Source organism: Centrocercus urophasianus, unplaced genomic scaffold (assembly GCF_019232065.1).
Source record: "Centrocercus urophasianus isolate 14NV4802_14NV808 unplaced genomic scaffold, USGS_Curo_1.0 seq_50, whole genome shotgun sequence".
Taxonomy (NCBI): domain Eukaryota; kingdom Metazoa; phylum Chordata; class Aves; order Galliformes; family Phasianidae; genus Centrocercus; species Centrocercus urophasianus.
Genome location: NW_024885089.1, coordinates 55,348 through 75,748, shown reverse-complemented (window position 1 = coordinate 75,748; position 20,401 = coordinate 55,348).

Here is a 20,401-nt window from a genome sequence, read left to right as displayed (position 1 = left end):
CTATGGGAGGGTTTACAAGCAAATAAATCTGGCGATAGCGTGAGCTGAAAAACATCAGGACCAGGCATTTGTGCTCAGATCCAGCTTTACTGTGCTGGCCATTAAACTTCCCGTCCGCACACGGTGCTTCGGAGCTGTTTATGAGCACTTGAAGTGGCTGAAGCAGAATGAGGAGCGTTCTTGCTTTCCTGTATCCATCTTCAGAGAGGGAAAAGAGTCCAGCCATCCCCTGGGGATGTCAGGATGTTTGTGCAGTGCTTTGGGAAAGCCCTGGGGTTGCCATGGCCGGCCGTGCGCCCAGTGGATACGAGCAGCATCACACCTGCATGGACGCGGGGCGGTGGTTTCACACCCAAAGCACACATGGGTTGTTCTGCACGCAGCCACGTGTGTGTCAGAAGCCATTGGTCACTGGGAATGCAGTGGGTTCATGAATCACTGTCAGTGCCCCACTTAGCCCAGCCGGCTGGCTCCGTGCAATTACGATGCAGACACCTGAGCTGCAAGCAGCCGGGCTGGGCTCCTGCATACAGATCAACGCGGGGCTGTGGGTATTAAAAACAAAGCAAAACCCCAGAGCTTGCACCAAAGAACAGCAGGCCCTGCTGCTCTCCTCCCCATCCCATGCCTATAAGAAACCACGGCAGGTGGAGGTTCCTCCGGCCCACCCAAGTGTTTGGCCACCGGCTACCGGCAGCAGGAAAACTTTGGGATTTATTCATGGCCACCTGTCAGGGGCTGTCATTCCCCACTCTGAGCTATAGCCTGAAGTTTGCCGTTCTATAAATCAGCTCCTCTTGGACATAATAACTCTTCTTTATAGGCTCTTTCCCCTTCATAAATAAACCTCATTCCATATGTATATGCTGCGAATGGCGAGCCCTGATTTGCAGCTCTCTGCTGGCACCGGAGGCTTTTCTCCAGTAGCTCTCCAGTGACTGCGGTGGCTTTGGGGAGAGCTGGGCATGGGAGGAGATCCAGGGGGCTCCTTCCCACCCGCATTCAGGGAGAGGAGCCACCAAATGGGGGAAAACTCAGCATCTGCTGAAATTAGAAGCAATGCAGAGCTACGACGTCAGTGTCCCTCCACTGGGAGCGTGCAGGGAGTGGGGGTCAGCCCAGCCCCAGACAAAGAGATCAGTTCAGCCACAGCAGCCAAGCAGTTTCCACAGCCCACTGTCCACATGAGGAATGGAGCCGTCCCTGCTGGTCCTCAGGCTGGTATTTTCATGGCAGATTAACAGGAAGGAGGTCTAGAGGTGCAAGCTGAGTGGTTTTTTTTCCCTTAGAGAGACTGCAGAGCTGCATGCTGGTGATGGAATTCGAGTTCTCCAAGGAGCGCCCACCCCCAATCCCAGTTTTCTACCTCAACAGCACCAAACCCAAGGGTTGGGGGGACCAAGAGCCACGGAGCATGCCATGCCACGACATGCTGGGGAAAGTTCAGTCTCTTTTTGTTTGGAGTTCCTCATTTGTGCAGCAAATAGGAACTGCAAGGCTGGGGATGAAGGGCACTGCATGGGAAAGAGCTCACAGGCAGCTCCCAGCCTCTGGAATCATTCATGCCTTGTCTGCCTGTTAACAAAGCTGTTGGCTGCTGAGAATTACTCAGAAACCATAATGCAGACTGATCAATACTGCTCTCAGCCATGCCTGGAGCTGCATGATGCGCCCAGCAAAACCATCCCAAAACATGAGGTGGGATTCCCAACCCCGAACCCAACGGTGCAGGGAAATCAGTGTTGACTAAGGATGGTGAGCTTCCATTGGCTGCGCCACCGCTGCCTCCAAACCAGGTCTCCTCCTTAGCAAAATGGCCCCAGCCCTTCCCTTCCTGCTGCCGATGTGGTTTTATGGGATGCTGTTGATTTGGACCGGTGCTCACGGTGACAACCACACAATACCAGAGAACATCATGATGCTGCTCCTCATTTACATCCGTGATCACACTTAATTGAAAGCGTGGCCGATGCGATCCAAGCCCGAGGCGATTTACACCAGTGTGGCAAAAATGTACTCCATTAAATCATCTTCACAGCAGAAGGATTTCAGCCTGCCTGTCCTAGATCAAGCTGCGTCCTTGTCAGTCTTCAGCTGGAGAGGAAATAAATCCCTCTTTCCTGGCTTCTTCCTGCTCATAAACTGGCACTTGGGTGAATCCAAGCCCTGAATTTCCTTGGGCTCTCCATGGTGGGCAATGGAAATAGCCCCATAAAGAGCAACAGAGAAATTGAGGCAGGGACATGGGGAGGTCCCACGTTGCTGGAAGGGAGCTTTGAGGGTTAGGAAACGCTGCACGTTGTAAATTCCTTTTGTCACACATCAGGTTGCACAGCAAGAGCCCGAGCAGAGGGCATTGGGCACATGTGGGACAGAGAGAAATGCAGAGCATTTGTTGGGTTGCGGCACAAGAAGGGGCTTTGTGCCATCCCCCGGCGGGTTCCTCCACTCTCCTCCACCCCCAGAGCTCCATCTTGGGATGAACAAAATCCATCCACGGCCAGAAATTGATTTTCTAAATATGTGATACGCCCCCCAACCCCATGGTGGATAAATACGGTGGGGGGGGGGGGGGGGGGGGGGGGGACCAGCTTCTTTCCTTCCCCCCTCCCCTCAAAGCTTATGTAAAAATACAATGGCACTGAAACCCAATTAATTGGTGGTGCTAAGCGAACGTCTTATTTAAAAATGGCTCAGCAGTGAGACACAATCTAATCAGAACGAAGCAGGAAACGTAGCAGTTTCCAGGTGAGTAAGCAGAAATGCCGAAGTCATTGCATGAAAGGATGGGGGAAAAAAAAGCAAACGGGGCTGGAAATGACAGGGGAAGGAAAAGAGAGGAATCAGCTACATGGGCAGAGCAATAGCAACACATTGCCGTCATTATTCCTCAGCGGTGAGCGCAGCAAAAAGAATGAGGGGGAAACATGGAATTAAATCAAATATGATTACTGAACAAATAGGAAAAGAGCAGCGAGGGTGTTTTCAGTTGGTTTTTTTTTTTTTTTTTTTGCTTGGTTGGTTGGGTTCTTTTGCAGCCTGTGTTTGGGAGGGAGAAGTGCTGCAGGGATGGGAGGGGGATGTGGATGTGCCTCTGTTTGCCCACCCCAGCTCAGCCAGGCCCTGCAGGTGGGAAGCAGCAGTGGGAGCAGGTGGGAGCTGCTACCTGAAAGCATGCTTTGGTCCCATTTTCATGCAAATTCAGCAGTAATAAAGAGCAAGGAAGTGCAACAGGGCTGCTGGGGTATAACTGCTTCTGAATAGATTGCTTTTTAGGGGTGGGAATGTAGCAGAAATGCGAAGTCATGGCTTGAAGCAGTGATGGAGCACCTGGTGGGAAGGAAGGGCCAACCCAGGGGAGCTCAGCTGCATGCAATGCAATGCACTGATTGACCTGAAGGGGTGGAACCAGGATCCACCCCTTCCCATCCTTCATTTAAGGGTTGGCAGTGGAGGTGAGGGCATTTTCCTGGGGATCCCTTTGTATCTGAGGCCTTCTGAATGTAAGTAGCTTCTTTCCTTTATCTCTGTGGCTGTTGTATTTGAGCAAATCCTCACTTGCTGCATCCTGGGACCTTGCTGCTCTGCTATCATTGCTGTGCTTTCTGTCACAGTACAGGGAGAAAGCACGCTTTTTCTTTTATTTTGAGCTTCCTGATGCATCAGCTGCTCCTTTCCACCTCCAGCACTTGATGTGCTGTGCTCCCATCCCCGCATCTCAGCACATGTGTCCATGGGAGCTGTGAGCTGCAGGGACCTGTGTGGATCCTGGGAAGTATCCTCTGGGCTCTGGTTTGCATTGGTTAAGCCCACTCCCTGTGATTTTATTCTGGTTGTACTCATCCACTCAACACCGGGTTCAGGAGTGTTTTAGCTCTTATGCCACCAGCACTGTGCATCACTCAGAGCATCCCACTGATGGCTTCTCTACAAGGATGGGGCATGGGGGCCATAGAAACATCCCTGCTGCAATCAGTGCTGCAATGCATGGCTGCTTGGGTGCATGGACGCCCTGAGGTGTGGTGATGGAGCTCTCAGGGGAGGTGTTGGAGAGGAACCAGGCACCTGCAATTTCTATTTACTTTCATGTAAGGTTTGCACTGAGCCTCCTGGAAAAGCCCTTCCCCTCTGCTCTCTGCCTCCATTTTGCAGCTCAGCTGTCCCCAAAATCACCATGCAGCCGCAGTGCGCAGCTGCAGCCACGTCTCCCATTGCAGCAGAGCATGAAGGAGAAGCATGCAGCATCATCCTTCCTGCTGCCCACCTCCCTGCTTGGATAGAACAGGCTTTAAATCCTCATCCCCCCCTCCTCACAGCTCCTCTGTGCAGGAGCCCCAAGCAGAGATCCCACACTCCTCCCTGCTTTGTGAAGGTCACTCCTGCCCTGTGCTCCTCAGACGTGCTGAGTCTCCACCTCATTTCCTATGCATTGAACTTCCCAGACCTGCAGGACTCTCCGACAGCAAGGCGTGAGGATTTGACCATTATTTTTCTCTTGCTTTCCCCTTGCATCTCTCTCTCTCTCTCCACGAGAGGATTATGGGTTGCACCTATTAATTTTAGTCCTGAAGCAGCAAGTGGAACTTTGCTGAGTGTTTTACAACCTGCTTTCTCCCAAATCCCTTCTCTGTGCCCTTCCTGGGAGCGAAGCAAGGAGAAAGTGCAGGAGGGTTGTGCTGCATCTGCACCCATGGGTGAGGATGCAAAGGGAGCAATGCATCACCCTCGCTGTGTTTGCATTTGCAAAACTGCAGCACTGCAACTTGACAGCAGCAGCCAAACCTCCTACCTGTCTACTTCCACACGTGCACAAGGAGAAAGGCAAGGAAAGGCCACAGGTTGGTTTGGCTTCTGGTGCGCCTTGCCGCAGGAAGCAGGAGGCGATACCCCCCCAGATGCTACACTTGCTTTTTTGGGGGGATATCAGATATGATTTCGGCTGTGATTAAAATGTGTGGTGTGAGGTGGGGATGTCATAAAGCCAGTGGTGATAGATTGATTTCAATCCTAGACTTTTACACCCGGAGTCCTGAGCTGCTCCAGCAGCGAGCACAGCCATGCAGGGAAGGTTTTATGGAGCATAAAGGCACAGGCTGCCATAAAACTGGGGAGTGGGAGGGAAGCCAGCCCTGTTTAGGAGGCAGCGTGGGCATGAATGCGTGGTGCTATGGGGGAGATTTCCAGCAGTGCTTTGGCAAACAAAAACGGGCTCTGCCGCTGTCAAATTTGGGCCAGTTTCAGCCATAACCGAGATGCAGAGCAGTCGCCCTGGAAGTGGTGTTCAGTGGGTTTTAATTGATTTCATTCTTTTTACTATAAATAACCGAAAGACTTGAGCCTAAATGGGCAAACCATGGTATTGATGGCCTGCAACAGACACAAGATGAATTGAACCCTCCATCCGCCAGCATCCCGCTTGCAACGGGAGATGCGTCGACGCCATAAATTCCCGAGGACAGGATTGCTATGCAACAGCATAATACATCTTCTATTCAATCTTTTATACATTATGTTTTGTCCTGCAGTTCGGTCGAAATATTTATGGACTGGGAGATGCTCTTTGAAGAAGTATCGGCCCTTAGGGCTCTTCCTGCTGGCTGTGCTTGGTGGCCTTGGGTTATTCGAAGGGCTCTGCTGTCTGGGATAGCAATTGGAGGATGCAAAACTGCTAATAGTCAACATCCATTGGTTTGGGTTTGGTTTCTGACCCTGAGGATGCCTGGAGCAATCAGCTTGCCTCTCTCTGCTCCTTTGTTTCCCCTCTTCCACCCTCCTAGAAAATAGATGCGTGGTGCACAGTGCTGGGGCAGCAGCGTGCCTGCTGTGCATGGCTGGCAGGGGGTTTGCAAGCTGATTTTTGCTGGATTTCTTCAATGGGAAAAGCACCAAGGAAATGCACTTTAAATAGGTAAACAAAAAGAGGAGTTCTCCCAGATCATAATTTCCTTTCATGTGGCTCTGCCTTAAGGCTTCTGGCTGGTAGAATTAAAGAAATACAATTAAACTGAAGCTGGCTCCCCGGTGCCTCTGTGCAAACGAAGGGAAAAATACTACCAGCACACGTGGCCAGACTACCAGAAAAAGCACCCACAACTTCACTGCTTTAATTTAAGCTTCTATTCACATTGCTGTCAGCATCCAGAAACCGCTCCCATCTGCTGCTACTCGAGAGCTGTGCTGGCAGAGCTCACCTCCATCCATCCCTCATGGGCAGGTGCCAGCGAGCTAAAAATACAGCCAGAAGTGACCCTCTTTCTTGGCAGCCTCTGGGAAGCCTGAAGGCTGCAGCAAGCCAGGCTCTGGTGTGGAGTGACTCCGAATTTTTCAATGGGGAAGTGCTTTTTTGGATCGTAGCCTTTCTGGTTGGGGCAGGTCTGCCTGGTAACAGCAGTTGGCCGTGGGAGCTGGCAGTGCTGGCGGTGCATTTTGCGTCGGTGCAATTCCAGCACGACTTGTTCTGCTGGAGCATCTCAGCTGTGCATCCCATGCGTTTCAGCAGCTGCTGGTCTCTGTGGCCTTGGGCAAGCTGCACCAAGGAGAGAGAGCAGCGAGCGGAGAGCTTGGAACCCATCTCCCTGCCTTCTGGAGAGGGCTTTATCTCATTAAAACAAACGAGCAGATGACTGCTGCCTGTGTCGGCAGGGGGACCGCGCTTCATGATTACACTTTATAAACCCCAAGCTGTTTACTGCCTTAGCAGATAAGTTGAGCTTTTAAGAGGAGGAGATACAGTCTGGGGTTTGCACATTTAATTTAACTCCTTGCGTGTGCATGTGGCTGTGTGATAACACCCTGAGCCCAACTGCACGTGAGGCTGCAGCATTGCAGGGCTTCACTTCCAGGGCTGCTTTCCTCGCCACCAGATGTAATGGATGCGCAGGACGTAAAGCACATCTTAATCAATGTGAGAGATTCTGCTTAAAACCCAATGATTTTGATCTGGAGCCTGACAGCGCGGTAATTTATATGCAGCGCAGCATAACCAAAGAGCTTGTTATGCAAACACAGACCACTGATTTGACAAATCTCCTGGAAACGGAATTAATGTCTGTATTCTGTGAAAAGATGTAATTTATTTTAATATTTTAAAGAGGGAAAATTATATATGCATATGTATAAATAGAGCTAAACAGGAATAAACACGTATGCAGATATATGTATTTACAAACACACGTTGCAAGAGCGAGGGTGCATGGATGGATGGCTCCTTCGTGGCTGTGGATCATTGTGTTCTGACTGCTGTCAATGGGATTATGGTGATTTACACCCAACTCAGATGCAGTCGGGAGCAGGCAGTTAATTGGATCCGTATCGATAACCTGGCTCTTGCAAAACATGGAATAGGGGCTGACCCTGCGCTGTGTTGCTGCAGGTGTTTGTGCCACCACGCTCCACAGCGTGGCGTTGGGTTGGAAGTGGCTTCGTGGGGTTGGATTTGAAGTGACCTCACGGATGGGAAATGACCTCCAGGCCAGCAGTGCTCTGCGCGTTGGTGGGTGGCCGATAGCATTGGTGTGATGTTATCGTTGTCTTTTCTTGCAGACTGTGCTTTATTCATGGCGATGAGGTAGGAAACGCGGTCTGCGTCACTGGAGGTTGTGATGGAATGAGACATATGTGAGAAATTTCTTAATTTGATTTCAGGCTCCGTTTGCTCCCCACTTTCCTCATCCTTCCGTCTATTTGTCTTTTCCATATGGGTGCATCCGTTCCTCCGTCACTCTGTGCTTCAGAGACTCCCACTTCTGCAGGATACGATTCTTTTCCACTCATGGAGGAGGCAGAAATGCTGGCAAGGGGGGGGGAAGGAAAGTTCCTGTGGGGGTCTGAGCATGGGAATGGGGGAGAGGAGGTTCAAGAGTGGAAAAAACACCACTGCAAAGTGAGCGTGGGTCGATGGGGATGGGTTGATGGTTGGACCAAATGATCTTAGGGGACTTCTCCAACCCTAAGGATCCTGTGTTTTCATGGTTCTGTGATTCTGAGACAAAGGGAACAGAGGAAGAGGAATAAACGCAGGAGCACTCGCCATTGGGGAAAACCAAATCAATCAGCAGTCACTGATGCCACGCTTCATGACCTGAGCCCCATCTCACCCTTCTCCCCACCTCACCCCTCCCCTGACCCCATCCCTTTAACAGAGCAGCCCCCACCCTTCCTGCAGTGCAGCCCCCAATGGTTTTGCCCTCTGTGTGTGCGCAGCTTCCTGTAGGCAGTGCCATCTCCACACTGAGCAAGCAGGAGAGGCTGTAGGAAACTAATTAAGAATTCTGTCCTCCTTTCGCCTCAAAGATGCTATGCAAAACCAAAGCCTATTGAATGTTCAAGCAGAATTCTTATTAATTTTATGGGGGAGATAGGAGAATAATTGCCTGGAAACCTGGTTTAAAGAATGGAAACAGACTGTCTCTTCTTTCTTACTTAATTTGTATTGACTTCTTCATTTTTATTTTTGGGAGCTGAAATTGTGGAGTGTGACTTTCGATGCTTTAAAATGTGTATTATAACCCCACTTAAGGAGTTGCTGTGAAGTGGGCTGGATGAGTGAAGATGCAGTTCACTGAATGCAAGCAGAAGAGTAACCATAATAAGGAGGCAGATGTCAGGGCTGGTGCTGCTCTGTGGCAGTGAGGCTCTGAGCTGCTGGGAATGGCTTTTGCCAGCTCAGATCTGCAGGGCAGTTGCATCACCTCTGTGCACGCTCACCTGTGCATGCATCCCCCTCAGTTCCTTGCAGAGGGATGAAAAACTCATCACGGGGTGGGGAGAGAGGAATGCACAGCACGAAGCATGAAGGGTGGGGAGATCTGGAGAGGCTCAGCACCTTTCCCTTTGCATGCAGCCACCATCTGCACCCCAGGTCCTGTTACCCGGTGCTGCCCTGCACTGCTGACCGTGCCCAGGGCAGAGGGATGGCAGCAGGGAAGGGTTTGGGGTGCTAAACTCCCAGCCCCGCACAGGAGCCGTGCAGCAACCCCAATCCTCTGTGCTCGCTGTGCTGGGAGATTGGCAGTGACCTTTAAATGTCATTTCCAAATGCCAGTCCAAGCTAAGTGGCTACAAAACGCCGTGCCTGTTCTCGATGATGGGGAGCAATGGGCCTGAGCTGCTCAGCTCCTGTTGGCCGCAAGACAGCGAGCGCTGGAGAAGGCAAAGATGCCACGTTGACCTGCCCCATGTTGGGGTGCTCCAGTTGCATCTCCAGCCCCACATCCCCACGTGCAGAACCAGGGCTGCGCTGCAGGTTGCGGCTCGGTGCACGCAGGCGGTTTTGTTTTCTCCCCTTTGTGCATCTGCACACATCAGCCAACGCGGTAATGAGTTTCCGTGTGGGAGCTCAAGTGTGGCAAAAAAAAGTGCTTGCAGCAAACGTGGACCTCAGCCGAGCTGCTGTGTTCCTGCACTCTGCAGCCTGGCTTCCAACCCCAGCGTCCCACTGAGGACCTGGGGCTGCAGGTGATGCTCACTGGGATGGGAAGGGGCAGCAGTTTGGATCACTGGCTTTGTGTAGAGGTGGGGGTTCTCATGGTGCAGAAATAGAGGCTTCCCTGGCACAGCAATAGGGTTCCAGTGGTGCAGAAATTGGTGATCAAATGGTGCGTAAGTAGGGTTCCAACGGTGCAGAAGCTGGGGGCCTCTTGGTGCAGAAATTGGTGGTCAAATGGTGCAGAAGTTGGGGGCCTCTTGGTGCAGAAATTGGTGGTCAAACGGTGCAGAAATTGGTGATCAAATGGTGCAGAAGTTGGGGGCCTCTTGGTGCAGAAATTGGTGGACAAATGGTGCAGAAATTGGTGGTCAAACGGTGCAGGAATAAGGCTCCAGTGGTGCAGAAATTGGGGTTTCTTGTGCAGCAACTGGTAATTCAATGGTGCAGATATTAGGGCTCCAAGGTGTGGAAATGGGGGCTCTTATGCTGCAAGGAGGAGTCAAGCCCCTCTTTCTGTCCCAACCTGCGGCACACAGCATGATTTGCCCTGTTTCTTAATCACCATTGGGTTGCTCAGCACCAACCCAGGCACCCACTGCAGGGTCAACCCACCCAACGCTGTCATCAAATGGAGTAAAAGCACCCGTCCTGCAATCGCTGCCTTTGCTGGAGCTGTCAGTGCTACCCGGAGTGAGATAGCTATCCAGAGGAAGGCGAAAGGCTTTGGCTACACAAATTGTATTTCCCCAGGCAGCAGATTAATTAAAACTATCAAGTGTTCCCAGCTTTTTGAAATTAACTTTGAAAGTGTTTGGATAAAAAAATGGGGAATAAAAAAAAGAAAAAAAAAGAGAGAAGCTTGAACATTTTTTTGTTTTGTTTTGTTCTTTTTCTTCTCTCTTGAGTACAAGGAAAGAGCAGGGAATAAAAAAGGCAGATTCCCCCCCCTTGGCCCATTCACATCACAGAGAAGAGCGCAGCCTGCGGGAGCAGAGCTGTGCTTCAATGCAATGCTGTTGGTTCAGAGCAGAGCTCGGGCTGTGATGGCCTTGGTGTTGGGGTTCTGCAGGGCTGGAAGGGCTGTGTGGATTCCCTAAGGGGTTCCTCTGGTTTTCTTCCTCTCTCCATCCCTGTCTGATCTCACGGTCCCAGCTGAGGGCAGGTGATGCTGTTCAGGCACGAGGAATGGGGATGGAGAGAGGAGAAAGCCCCAGTGTCCTCGCTGTCGTTGCAACCCACAGCAGCTGGATTCCACTGTGGTCCCCACGTGTGTGCAAGGCCTTGGCTGTCAATAATGAAGCAGATTCTCCTGAGGAGGCAGAAGGTGATGCAGGCGATGCAAGGTGATGCGTGCAATGCACACAATGCGAAGGATGCAAGGGAAGCAGGTGCTGCATGCAACGCGTGCAGTGCAGGTGATGCTCTGGCAGAGCGGAATGCAGCAGCTGTGGTGTGATGCTCTGCATGGCAAGAACAAGAGGGGGCACAGAAAGCAGCGGGGTGGATTTTCAATGAGCATCTGAAGGAGGGTGTGATCTTCGGCCTGCCCGTGCTCGTGCATAACGGGAACAGCTGGGAAGAAGCACAGAGATGCACTGATGTAAACTAGAGGTGATGGAGAAATAAAACAGGGGGGAAAATCCCCACCCAACAGCCCGTGCACGAGACATTAGGGGCGATCAGGAAGAATCATGCTCAGCGCTGGATGAAGAGGCTGTGCTGAATATACAGGAGCTGGCTGCCTGCAGGGATGGCTCTGTGATCTAAGAGAGCAATCGGAGCGACGGCGCCTCGCTCTCTGCAGATGGGGGTTTATTTCTCAGCAGGTTTGGTGGTGTGGTAGGTAAATTATGCTTCGTCGTGCTTCCTCGGGTCTTATTTCATGGCCCAGTGATGATTGTGCTACTGATCTTCCAAAGGGGGTTGTTGTGGGCTGGAGGGGCCTTATAAATAAGAACGTGGAAACCTTCCAGGAGAGACAACGGCTCACAGCATGCAGTACTGTGCCAAAGCACACAGTATAGGCAGTCTGTCCTTATGGCATGTAGGGTGAAATAGAGGTGTCCTGCCCCCTTGGCTCTGGTCCCAAGCTGTGCCTCCAGCACGCACACATACACATACCCGTGTTTTGCCCCATTCCATTTCCAAGAGCTAAAATAAAACAAGCCAGGAGCAGCAGAAACAGACCTGGGATCCCAAAGGGTCCCGGATCAAACCTAATTACTCTTCAAATGACTTCTAATCAGCTCTCCCTCCCTGCTCCCTGCAGCCTTGCAGCTGAAAGGAAGAAACAAATGCTAATCGAATCACTGGGAAACCCCCCCACCCCCCAATTCTCTCCCCCTGCCCCTTCTCTGCAGGCTGCCTTGGCTCTGAGGTTGCAGTGCTGCTAATCCTGGGATGCTGGAGCAGAGGCAGTGGCTCCATCCTCATTTCTTCCCCCCCCTGCATCCCCATCCTCGTTTTCTTGTTCATGCCATTCGCTTTCACGTAGGACCACCAGCACCCTCCATCTGAAGCCACAGGTGCTGGGTTTGCCCTGGCCCAGTTTTAGCATCCTTTGGGTTGCCAAAGACACCCTCCCAGTTTGACCAGTGGAGAAAGGGCCCATGAAGTCTCTCCTCCCACACGGTGACTGCAGTCCCCGCAGTCCCATAGGAAGCTCTGAGGCCAGCTGCAGACACGTCCACCCTTTCCATTCATTAAAAAAGGAAACAAAATAACACTATTAAAATCCATCAGGTGCTTTTCATCTGCTATTTTTCTCCCCCTGCCTGCAGCAAGCACAGCAGCACCAACCTCCTGTCCTGCAGCTCCCCCATCCCGAGGCTGGGATGGAGGCAATAAGGACAGGGTGGCACAGGGACAGAGCCCATGAGGCCGGCCCTGCTCAGCACCAGTTGTAAAACACAACATTAGCACAAAGCCCACTCGGACGCTTTCTCTCGATTACCTTGGAATTATAATTACACTGGCCCTTAATATCCCCACATCTGAGTAATTACAGCCGACTTACAGCCTCTGGCCATGTCTGATATTAACTTTTAATCGCCTCGCTTCTATGCTGGGGAAGGAATGGTGGTGGTGAGTGGGGTTATGTGCTCTCAGCATCACCTGTGCCCCCCCTGCATAAGGAAAAATGCAGTGTGGGGCAGCATGCCGTGCCTCCCCAGTGCCACGCTGAGCAGCTCTGGTGCTTAAATTCAGTGCCATGGGGAGAGGAGCCAGCCCTGGGGGTGGGAGCTGAAAGCCAAGCCCCCCATCAAGGGGAGAGCAGGGTTGAAGGCACCCGGCCCCAGGCAGCACTGGAATGTAGGCAAGGAATGGGCAGCAAAAAGAGAGGGAAAAAAACCCACTCCAATATAAAAATCCCTCCCACGGGGACCCATTTCAAAGGCATTTTTAATTAACCGTGCATTTCGCTGGAGCTTTTCAGTGGAATTATTGTGCATTGAATAAACACGGGTTGATTATTAAGAACGTATTTACTGAGCCCTAAGCACCATGCAGCTCCCGTTGAACGGAGCCATCGGCTGTTTCCTTCGTGCTGGGAGCATCTCCACTGCTCCAGAATGGTGGGATGCCCCAACCGTACATCACAGAGGAGCAGGAGGTTCCCTTCTTCCATGCCCCACTTCCCAAGGAGAAGCTGTTGTTGTTCCCTTATCTCTTGGAGCTGACATTAATGGGGACCTGGGGCTTTTCCCCCCAAAACCTGATGGGTGCAAGGATGGATGTGAGTGCTGGGGGGTGTTGAGCAGCCTGGTGGGGACCACAGCGTAGGAATGATGGCAACAGGTGGAGCACACAACAAAAAAGAATCAGTTTGGATGTGATGAAGGTGAAATAGCAGAAATTAGACATATGTGAACCAGAACTCATGTTCAAACAGAAGCAAATAGCCGTAAGCCGGGCTCAGTTCCCATTGAAAGAGCATGTGAAGGGTGAACAGCAGTGATTTCTACCCCAAATCAGCCACCTCCCCATGTTCTTCAGGAGCTGCTCAGGAATGGGGTCATATCCCCCAAAAAGGGCCCAGGGTGGCTCTGGGCAGAGACCAGGAGAAGGCTTTGTGGCTCCCACTACGTCCTCTTAAAGATAAATTCATGGCTCCTGCCTGCCCGGCCCATCATTTTGTAAGGTTTATGCACAAACCACATACGAGTAGACTGGAAACATAAAATTATATAGGGCAGTTAATTGAAAAACTGCCTGCGCTGCATGCAATAATTGACATTAAGTATTGTTTGGAGCAGGAAATCACTCGATATTAAACTGCAGCAGCACTGGGAGAAGCTGCCCCACTGTGGGTCCTGCTTTGTGCCGGGGCTGCTCCAGGTTTGGGATGGAGACAAAGCCTGCAGGTCTCTGCCTTGGGAGCTGAGGTTGAATGTGCCGATCACATCACCTTGTTAGCAAGGCTATCATTTATGGGCATATTTTCAACGAGGAGCTATCAGTGTATTTATTTTGCTGCTGATGTATAGCTGAGCTGTGCGTAAGGCTTCACTCAGCCTTACCAGCTCTTCGATCTCTAGGTTTTCCCCCTGTTCGTATTTAGTTGTCTCTCAGATTATGGCTTTATAACCAAAATCCCTTTCAGCTCCCCAGGAACGCACTGGGAGCAGCAACCCCTTGGTTCTCCCCGGTTGGGATCAGTTGGGCTTTGGGAATGAGGACGAGCACAGAGCAATCACAAGGCTCCCAGCAGCTCGCTTATTTATTTGGGCAACGACAGCTGAGCTTTAAATATTTATAGTGCTTCCTAATGTCCTAAGAAGTGTATTGTAGAAAATAATTTGCAAAGAGCGAAGCTGCTGTGAGCTCACAGCAAATATCATTGTCTCTTCACTGCTAAATCTTTGATGAGAGCTGGGGAAGAAGAGGGATGTGCACATGCTGGGATTGCGCCCAGCCCCGAGGGTTTGGCCTTCAGAGCCTCCACCCATGGCACCAACCCTATGGGATGGAGGAGGATGCCATGGCTGGAGCACACCATGCTTTGGTGCAGCAGAAAGTGGGAAGTATTTAATCAGTGCCAGTTCAAACTTCAGCACCGACTTCATCACTCCATTGACCATTACGGCGTGCCGTAAAAGTTTAATGGCTTTAACCAAAAGGAAAAGGGAAAGAAAATGCCCCCGTGATCCAGTTTTCCACCCCTCTGAGTTCTTAGAATAAATCTGCAAATCGGGAACTTATCATCACTCAGAGAATGCATCCCTTGCCCTCTGGCTCCAGGGAATCCCCAGCTGTATGGCTGTTGTCACCACAGTGTCCCCAGCCCCATTGATCCCCGTTGCTCGGTGCCACACTCCGAAGCCTTTCTCCCCACAGGAGGCAGCTTGTTGGTAGGGACAGAATCAGAGCTGACATCCTGGGGAGAGGGAGGCTTTGAAGTGCAAAGTGCTGCGGGGGAGCTGGTGGGGACCAGGGCACGTGGGGGACGTCGATCCCCATTGGGGTTTGGAGAATTCAGCCTTCGCCCAATGCAGCTGCGTGACGAAGCCTGCGAGGAACGCGGGCAATTTTGCAGGGGAAATAGAAATGTATCTATAATTAATGATCCTCCAAGAACGCACGGCCCCTTATTAATGTAGCAATTTGGTGAAACATAATTTATGAGGCGCTGAGCTTAATCATTGACAAGATCCCGAGTCGGGCGCGTGGGAAGGGAGGGAAAGGGGAGTCACCGGCTGTGATTGCGCATTCAGAGGACACTTGTATCAGCCAGCACTGCTGGCAGGAACAAACCCCTCATGATACGGCTGGAGGGAACCTGATGTAAGACAGCAAATCCAGGCCAGCAGCGCGCTTGCAAACATCCTTCCTGCGTGCTCTGCGCTCAAGAGAGAACCGATAGATTTTTCCCATTGCCAAAATGCTCTTCTCCATCCATGGGGAACGGATGGAAAGCAGGAGATGCTCTTCTTGGTCCACAGAGCACAGTGGAAAGGTCTTGGGAGACTGGATGCCTCTCAAGGCTCTGCAAGTGGTCCTCCTTCTCTGCAGGACACATTTGGAGCAGCAGGTGAGATCTTGCAAGGCATCCTGAGGGTGAACCTGGAGCTAAATTCCCCCATACCGAAATAACAGTGGGCCAAGGCTCTGGAGTCAGACATTCAGGGTTTCCACATGGAGATTTGTGGTGGGAGAGTATTTCCTCACATTTTGCTGGGGGAAAACGTTTTTGCAGGGAAAATGGAAAAAGTAAAACACTGACCTGGTTCTGATTCCCCGAGCTTTTTGGTGCTTTAGTGAAAATCCTCAGCATATGTCAAGCAGAGCGGGGCAGGGGCAGCAGCCAGTGGGGAGATATTCCTTGTCAGCACTGGAAAGGGCCCAACACAAAACCAGCCCAGAACAGCAGTGAGTTTTGCAAAATCATCTTCTCATTTCCCATTCCTTCCCCAGCTCAGGCTTTGGATGCTCAGCACTTCTGCCAAGCGGTGCAAGCTGTGATGCCACATGCTCTCTGCTGAGCTACCGGAGCCCCTCTTCTCTAGCTTTTATGATTGGGAGCTATTAACAATTAAACAGCACTCTGTTATTTATCTTTTGTCTTGCAAAAGCTCTTAGAGACCCCAGGCATAAGCCAGGACCCCGGCTGCAAAAAGCAGCATCAGTGTGTCTGCATTTAGCATAGCAAGCAAGAAATCTGGTGGCAACATTTCTCTTATGACAGCCCCCTCTCCGCAGCAGCTCTCTGCCCGCTATGTGGTTTAAATTCATTTTAGCAGTGATTAAAAAACCTTCATGCATACACAGGAATCGGCACGCCGAGAGGCTTTTAGTGCTTCCCAGATGATGGCAGAGCGGTGACAGCAGCACCACGAGGTCCCTCTGTGAGCCACCAACCCCAGGATTCGCCGTGGGTTGGGATGGGACGATGGCCATCCCGTTGTGGGGAGGTGGCCACAAAACCCTTTGGGTTTGTCTCAGCGTGGGGACAGCGGAGCTGTGGGAGGACAGGCAGATAGAAGCACCACGCAGCTCTGGCCCCTTTCAGGCTCCAGCTCGATGCTTCCTCAAATCATGCTCCAGTCCGATAAGCATTTGCTTTAAAATGATAATTGCACAGTACGGGCTGGAGCACAGCAGCCGCCTCATGAATATTCATGTGCGGAGGGACCAGCAGTGCGTTGCTTTCAAAGGGAAGCCAATGGCACGGCTCTGATAGCAGCTTCGTGGGAAATGGCATCTCTGCTCGGCCAGAAGTTCGGGGTTCTCATGTCCTTTCAGCCCCCAAATCCTCACAGCGCTGAAGGAGCCCAAGCAAGCAGCGATGCTCGGGTCCCTCTGCTGCGTGGCACAACCTGTAGGGACCTGAATAGAGCTAATTGTACCCATCCTGACTGCCACTGACCCCACTGAGGTCACGGTGACATTTATGAAGAAAAAGAGCCCCGAAATCAATTATCCCAAACTCGGTGACGAGGCGGCAGCCGGCGCTCAGATTTCCAAGGGGATGCCTGCAACCGCAGCCAGCCCTGTGCTTGCAGGGTGGTTTAATTAGTGTGATTTATGTCGCCTTCCATTGATTGAGTCCCTGGAGCTTCGGGAATCCATCAGAGGGAGAACAGACGGCATCGATCGGTCGATCCGAGCCCCGAGCTGGGATAAGCGCGGCCACAGCGGTGGTTAATAGGCAAAAGTGATGCCCGAAAGTGTGCTGCGTGGAAAGCAGAAGTGGGATGGGAAGGGAGTTTGGTTGTCCCAACCCTGAAGAGAGCTCGTCCTGCACCTGAGCACAAAGAAGAGTAGAGCAATGGAAAGCACTGACCTGCAGTGAAAAAACAAACCGAGTCTCCAGCAAAGCAGAATCCTTGAGAGCGCACAGAAACAGAGAGGTTTGGCATCTTTGCATGGGCATCCACTTACACAGAGCATCACAGCCCCTTTTGCAAGCAGAGAACCTTCCTGGACTGAGCTGCTCTTGCTCTGCTCCAGAGCACTGAGCTCTTTTTCTTGCTCTTGGTTGAGTTTCTCTTCTCTCTTGATCCTAATAAAAACTAAGCGAAAGCGAAATGAAAGCAAAAAGCTTTTGCAGGGCTAGGATGGAGCAAGGCAATTAGTTTGTGCTCTTGAAAATTATTCACTAATTGTGCAAGGAATTGTGTACAAAAAGGGAGCTAATAAAAGAGATTTAATTTGATGCTGGGAAAGGAACGAGAGCGGAACGAGCAGCCGAACGCGGCTGAGTGCTAATGGGCTCTGCTCGGCGTGTCCCCGAGCAGGTACTGCTCGACAGACGTGCAATTGAATCTGGAGGCTTTGGGGACAGTGCTCAGAGCAAATTACCCGTGACGGCGTGATTGCCTTCTCCCCAAGGATGGAATCGTTGCTGGGGAGAGCATTGCGTTCAGGGCAGCGGTGCCGCGTTGCATTGGGTACGGTGAGCAATGCCCTGGTTTCGCAGATGGGGACGCTGAGGCATGAAGGTTCTGTCTCACCACGGGGTATCCCTGACCCAAAGGTCCCCAAACATCCCTCGGATGCTCTGGGAGCTGTAGAGATGTAGAGATGTGGCCCGGTGCTGCTGGCAAGAGGCCACGGTGCCGGCGGTCTCGCCCCTGGCACCAGCTCGTTCTGCAGTGTTTCCTTGGCTCTACCTGGAGAAGGGAAAGGAAAAACTTCTGTAAAGGAATGAAATGCCTGAGGGGAACCTGAAGGCCCCTTCGGCAACAAGCTGTGAGACAGAGGCTGAGCAAAAGCAGAAAGCTCAGCTTTTTGTGGGATGCACTCCAAAATGTGAGCGAGGTGCTGTTGGGAAGAGGAAGGCTCGAAGGTGCCACAGCGGTGGGTGTTGTTTGGGAAATCAATGCCAGCCCTCTGTGGGGCGTCCCCAGTACCCTTAGGCACCCAGAAGGCTTCGAGCCCCACAGGTCCCAGCCCAAAGCCAACATCTCCAATCAGCTCTTTTGGCACAAAGCAAGTCAGCTGCTCCATTCAAGATCTGTATTTCTGCTTCGTTCTAAGCAATCCCCTCCAAAGCGCTGGCACAACTCCTGGGGATTTTGTATCAGCCCTGGGAAAAAGCCTCCCTCGATGCCTCTTCTTTTTCCTCAGATACTCAGGGAAATGCTTTCAGACAGCATTGTTGGATCATGGCCACAAGGGAGCACAAATCTGGCAACGCGTCTGGATGGCACAGGACAGCAAAAAAGGGCTGCTGGAAAACAGGTGTCCGCACCCCAGGAAACAGCCTGCAAAGCCCAGAAGGGATGGAAACATCTCCCGAGAAACACGGGGAATTAAAAAGAGTTGAGATCAATAAAGATGTTTCATTTCCACTCTTTCTGATGGATAGGAGTGCGTGGGGAGGACTGCGTGATGGATGGGTGTATCTGAAGGCAGCTGGATGAACAGGGAGCCCTAAATGAGTCCGGATGCATTTGGGGGGATTGTTTTGTTTTGATGATAGCTTTGCTTTGTCTCCCTGCATGCCCACCCAGCCTTGATCCCAGATGCATCTCTGGGGCTTGCAGGGAGCAGCAGAGCTTCCCTGGGTGCTGCAGCCCCGGGGATGGGATCTGCAGGGAAGGGACGGCTGCAGCCCCGTTATCGTCCTGCCGCATCTCTTTGACAGGTCCGATGACATTTATGGCTCTGAAAGCTTCAATAAAAAGCACTTTAGCCACAGCCTAATTTCCAGTCAAATCCCACCGCCTTCCCCCCTCCTGGATGAAAATCAAGGCTCAGCTTGCTGACAGCCCATCAGGCACATCCCTGCCTGATGTGCATCTCGCACTTGGAATCCAAGGACAAAAATTTGCTAAATGGCTGGAAAATGACACAGAGAGAGAAAGAAAACTGCAGCTGGACGCTGACATCCCTACAGCAGTGACAGCATCCTGGCACTGTGCAGAGGGCAGATATTCCATGGGTCTTCCATGGATATTCCATAGATTTTCCATGGGTCTCCCAAGGGTCTTCTGTAGATATTCCATGGGTCTTCCATAGGTTTTCCGTGGATCTTCAGTGGATCTTCCTTGAGTATTTCATGGAGTTTTCCATGTGCAGGTGGTTGGATCTGTGTGGCACAGCTCTGCATACGGAGCTGGGATCTTCCAGCTCTCTCCAACCTCTGCTATAACATCATAACATCTAGGTATCATCAGAATCAAAGAGTTTGTACTTGAGTGCAGCCAATGTTTGGACAGCACTGAAATGAGATGCTATGATGTTCTGGAAATATTGCTACAGGATTTTCATCAGGTTGGGAAGAGGAGAGGGGAGGAGAGGAGAGGAGAGGAGAGGAGAGGAGAGGAGAGGAGAGGAGAGGGAAGGGAAGGGAAGGGAAGGGAAGGGAAGGGAAGGGAAGGGAATAATTATAGGAACATCTCCAGGTTTCCAAAGGGAAAAGCAGTGGTTCAGCAGTGATGCTCACACTCTCAGTGAAGGAAAGGGATTTTTAAACCCAGTCTCCCGCTGGTTTTCTAATGGCACTTCTGCTCCATTTTTCAGGGCTCTCAGATCCAGCGCTGACCTTCTGCTCCTGCGTTGCTCTGAAGGCAAAGAGCAGAGAAGAGCCCCGAACCACCCAGCTGGATCCAAGGGGAAAAGCAAAGGAAACACCAGGAGGAGTCCTCCAGATTTTCCATAAGGGAAGAGGGTCCCTGGAGCAAGCAGAGCTCAACTCCCATGCCAGCAATGCTAAGTGAATGCCAAACGCCATCGGAGCAGCACTTCATTTTCACTTTGCACAGGTCTAAGTGTCTGCAGAGCAATGGGAAATGAGGCCCCCAGGCCCCCGAGGCAGCACTCGCCCGCCTGTGTTTGCTATCCACAGCACAATGAGCCACAACACAGGATTAATCTCAGCCCTGCATTATTCAGGCTCGTTGCTCGGGAAAGTCCTGCCAGGTTGAGGTTCAGTGCATCTCATTTCTGTGCTTTGCCACTCGCCGTAGTATCAAAGGTCCTTATTTAATGGTCGCTGCAATTTTATGCCGACAAATTGCCTTTGAACTC